Raw genomic sequence first — 5,294 nt, forward strand, 5'->3', positions numbered from 1 at the left:
TCCAGGACGCTGCTTGGCTCCCCCTGCACGCTCGGTCTCGTGGGCCCTCCTGGCCCCCAATAAAGGCCGCGCTCTTTTGCAAAAGCCTAGTGGTGGAGTGTGTGTGGTTGTGTGTGTGTGTGGTTGTGTGTGTGTTTGTGTGTGAGGGGTTGTGTGTGTGGTTGTGTGTGGTTTTGTGTGTATGTGCTTATGTGTGTGTGGTTGTGTGTGCTTGTGGTTGTGTGGTTGCGTGTGGTTGTATGTGTGCATGGTTGATGTTTGTGTTGTTGTGTGTGGTTATGTGTGTGGTTGTGTGTTTGTGTGTATGTGGTTGTGTGTGGGGTTTGTGTGTGTGGTTGTGTGTGGGCATAGTTGTGTGTGGTTGTGTCTGTGGTTTTGTGTGTATGAGCTTATGTGTATGGGGTTTTGTGTGAGGGGTTGTGTGTGGTTGTGTGTGATTGTATGTGTGCATAGTTGTGTGTTTGTGTGTTCGTGTGTATGGTTGTGTGTGTGGTTGTGTGTATGGTTGTGTTTGTGGTTGTGTGTATGTGGTTGTGTGTGGGGGTTGTGTGTGTGGTTGTATGTGTGCATAGTTGTGTGTGTGGTTGTGTCTGTGTGGTTGTGTGTGTAGTTTTGTGTGTATGTGCTTATGTGTGTGTGGTTGTGTGTGGTTTTGTGTGTGTGGTTGTGTGGTTGTGTGGTTGTGTGTGGTTGTGTGTGGTTTTGTGTGTGTGCTTGTGTGTGGTTGTGTGGTTGTGTGTGCTTGTGTGTGTGGGTATGTGTGGTTGTGTGTATGGTTGTGTGTGACTCTGTGTGTGTGTGTGGTGGTTGAGTGTGTGTGTCCTGAGCAGAGGTCTGTGAGCTGGGAAGGAAGGAGACTGGGCTGAGGGGAGCACGGTAGCTCTGAATGCACCAGGGTCCCCAGGCCCTGGCCAGGAAACGGGCTCCTGCTCAGAATGGAGACATTGGGGCTCAGAGGGGTGAGTGTCTGATGGCTGAGAACCAAGGATGTGGCCTTTGCTCTGAGCTATGGAGAGGAAGTTTCTCCTGGGTTCCTGTTGGGTGACAAGGTCCCTTCAGCTCCAGACATCATTTACTGGCAGGAAAACTGGTGCACCCGACCCCGTACCCAGAGAGGCTTAGGCCCAAAGCCGCTAACTGGGGCTGTGTGAGGGGACACCTATGGAGGACATAGTGGGGATTGGGGAGATGACTCAACAGCTGGGGCACATTGAGTCTCATCCCTGGAACAACATGGTCTCCTTTTTTATGTTCTGGTGCCACATTTGGCAATATGCAGGTGTTACCCCTGGCTCTGTGCTCAGAAATCACTCCTGGTGGTGCTTGGGGAGCCTATGGGATGCTGGGGCTAGAACCCGGGTCAGTCATGTGCAAGGCAAGTGCCGTCCCCTCTGTACTATCTCTCCAGCCCCTACCTGGACTCCTGAGCAGAGCTGGGAAGGAACCCTAAGGCACGGGGCCAGGAGTAGACCCTAAGCATCACCAGATGTGGCCCTCAAAAGCAGGAAAAAGACCCAGCACACCTTACGTGGAAGTTCACAGGCATACACACGGTGCCCAGACGGTGGGGCTCTAGTTGGGGAATAAAGGTGATGCTCTGAATATGTGACAGGAAGTGGCAGGGGAATTGATAGTTTTATTTTTTCCTTTTTTCCTTTTCATCCCTGATCTTATTAATGCAGGAGAGATTCAACGCATTGAAAGTAGCAAGACCTCCCCTGTTCATCCTACGAGACTGATACCTAAGGGGACAGTAGACACAAGGGCCAGGAATATTGCTCCACAGTTGGAAGCCTGCCTCATGAGCTAGGGGAGAAGGCAGCCGGGATAGAGAAGGGATCTCTAAGTCAATGGTGATTGGAGGGATCGCTCGGGATGGGAGATGTGTGCTGAAAGTAGATAAAGGACCAAACATGATAGCCTCTCAGTATCTGTATTGCAAACCATCATGCCCCAAAGTAGAGAGAGAGTATGGGGGGAATTGTCTGCCATGGAAGCAGGGGGAGGGGTGGGATGGGGATGGGGGATGCTGGGGACATTGGTGGTGGGGAATGTGCATTGGTGGAGGGATGGGTGTTTGAGCATTGTATAACTGAAACTCAAACATGAAAGCTTTATAAGTGTTGCTCATGGTGATTCAATTAAAAAAGAAAGGAAAGAAAGAAAGAAAGAAAGAAAGAAAGAAAGAAGGAAAGAAAGAAAGAAACGCAAGATGGAACCAGAGCAGATTTAGACACAGTCTAATCCACAGCCCTACCTCTCCCCTGCCCCTTGAGAAATGATGGAAGCAGCCCAGAAAATCTGTGTCTTTGCAAAGGGAGACAGGGGAGCAGGACAGAGTCCGGATGAGGACCCAGGAGCCTCAATACCTAGCCAGGAACACGTTCTTGCTGTCGGGGGACTCAGGGACGCTGTTATTTCTACAGTTCCAGCTGCTCCTCTTCCTGCTGGGGCTAAACCTCCAGGGACGCTGGGTACCAGCAAGGGGCCCAGAGGTGCTGCTAAGTGTGGTGGGGGCTTCTGCAGTGTGGACGGCAGGAGGAACGGACACCGTTTTATATAACCGCTCAATAATTTAAAGTCCGCGGATGGATTATCCGTCCATCACCCTGCTTCCAACTTTGCGTGGTGTCTAAAGGCTCTGCAGGAAACCAGATCCAGGGCTAGGGGATGACCTGTCTCTCTCCCGACTGATCGCCTAACACGCTCCCTGGGACCTGGTATGGGCTGTTATTGGAGGCACCAAGAGACTCTGAAGCGAGGCCTCCTCACCCCCAGGTGTCAATTTTCCAGCTGCCTGTGCTCCACGGCCCGGATTTCTCCTATTTATGAACAGGACGATGCGCTTGCCAGAAGAAAACGTTGACCCAAATGGTACATTGTGATTTTGGAAACAATATCCGGGGGCCAGAGAGATGGTACAGTGACTACCTCACATGGGTCCCCTGAGCCCTGCCAGGACTGATTCTCTGAGCCCAGAGCCAGGAGTCAGCCCTGAACACCACCAGGTGTGGTGCCCAAACAAAAATAGAGACAATGGCTATGTTACAAGAATAACAGGATGCAGAGGGAGAAAGAGGAGGCAGTGTGTGTGTGTGTGTGTGCACACATGTGCACATTTGTGCATGTGAATGTGTGTGTGTGTGTGTGTGTGTGTGTGTATGTGCGTGTGACTATTTTAGAAGCCTTTCCTATCGCCTACTGCAGGAATTCCAAATGCGGGGACCACCTTTGGTCACTGGGACTCTTTATTTGCTCATGCTCAGACCCGATGAGACACAGTTCCCCCAAAAGTGACTATTTTTGTTCCCTTTTCCAATGAGGGAAAGTAAAGGAAGGAGGCGGAGGTGAGCGGAAAGGGGGGGGGTGGAGAGAATGGATGATACCCAGGTGAAAAGTTCCCCCCTCCTCTTGACATTGAAAAGACAAAGAGGAGGGTTCTGGAAGGGAGAGGGGAGACGGGAGAGCAGTATCATGAGCACAGACAAGCGGGCAGCCCTGCTGGCCCCTAGCCCAGGTCATGCCTGGAGCCCCGACCAGGCACACACACCCTCATTGCTCCCTTTGCTTGGCTGCTGTGTCACCCTGTCCCTGCTGCTGTATTGGGTGTCCCACCCAGCACACAGGGAAGCGGCCACCGTGACCTTCCTCGTTGGTGGAGCAGATTAAAGCCTTTCACACGAAGCGGTCAGTGGCTGTCCCCCAGTTCCCTTCCAGCTCCTGTAGTATTTGTGGAATATAATGTAACAGGGGCTGGAGTGATAGCACAGCGGTAGGGCATTTGCCTTGCACACAGCCAACATGTCCGGCCCGAGTTCGAGTCCTCCGCCCCTCTCGGAGAGCCCGGCAAGCTAACGAGAGTATCTTGCCCGCACGGCAGAGCCTGGCAAGCTACCCGTGATGTATTCGATATGCCAAACACAGTAACAACAAAAGTCTCCAATGGAGACGTTACTGGGCCCGCTCGAGCAAATCGATGAACAACGGGAGGACAGTGACAGTGACAATGTAACAGAATGGGAGACTGACACCCAAGGATACTGGAGATAAGGGCCAGGAGGATTGCTCCATGGCTTGGAAGAAGCTGGGGGAAAAGGCAGCTGGGATGGAGAAGGGACCATCAAGTAAAGGATGCTTGGAGGACCCGCTCGGGATGGGAGATGTGTACTGAAAGCAGACCGAACATGATGGCCACTTAACACTCGCATTGCAAACCACAACACCCTAAAGGAGAGAGAGAGTAAAAGGGAATGTGTCTGCCACAGAAGCAGGGGTGGGGGTGGGGGGAGGGATACTGGGACCATTGGTGGTGGAGAATGGGCACTGGTGGAGGGATGGGTACTCTATCATTGTATGACTGAAACGTAGGCACGGAAGTTTGTAAGTCTGTAACTGTATCTCACGGTGATTTTATTAAAATAAATAGCCCTAAAAATAATTATAATAGCACTGTAGCACTGTCATCCTATTGTTCATCAATTTGCTTGAGCGGGCATCAGTGACGTCCCCATTGTGAAACTTGTTGTTACTGTGTTTGGCATATGGAATATGCCACGGGTGCTTACCAGGCTTTGCTGTGCGGGCGAGATACTCTCAATAGCTTGCCGGGCTCTCTGAGAGGGGTGGAGGAATCGAACCCGGGTTGGCTGCAAGCAGGGCAAATGCCCTACCCTTGTGGTATCGCTCTAGCCCTTCATTAAAACAAAAAAAAAGTTGTTTGATAAAAGGTCAAAAAAAAAAAAAAAAGAAAAGAAAGTCCCACAGCAGGCACTGGAGTGGCAGTTCGTCCATCTGGAGCGTCCCCTGAGGGCTCCAGCCCTGCCCACTCCTAGGCTGCGTGTCTCTGGGGGGGTCCTGGCACCAGCTTCCACCATGCCCACTTCCAGGTTTTTCCCAAACTCAGCCCCTCTTCCCTCCCGCCAGGCCTCACGAGCATCCATCCAGATGTGCCCTTCCTGCTTCTTTTTTTGGAAACGGGGGTGCCCAGCTGAGTGAGGACAGCTGCTAAGGGGTCCTCCCTCCCCCATCCCGGGTGACAAACGTTCTGGGCAGGGGAGCCGCTCAGAGGAGGCTTTGCCTTGGGGATTGGAAACTAATCAGCCAGACGGTTCATGGGATAATCCCGAGGCTTGTTCCCCCTGCACCCGCGTTAGGAGGCCCCTCTGGGGGTGGGAGCGAGTGGGCAGCGCCGGCCGGCTGGCTGTCCCCTCTGTTCCCAGTGTGTCCCAGCCACTAAGCCCACCGCGAGCGCGCGCGCACGGGGGACCTGGACCGCGCTGCCAGCCCCCGGCTTG

This window comes from Sorex fumeus, unplaced genomic scaffold, assembly GCF_029834395.1.
Source record: "Sorex fumeus unplaced genomic scaffold, SorFum_2.1 ptg000231l, whole genome shotgun sequence".
In the NCBI taxonomy this organism is placed as follows: domain Eukaryota; kingdom Metazoa; phylum Chordata; class Mammalia; order Eulipotyphla; family Soricidae; genus Sorex; species Sorex fumeus.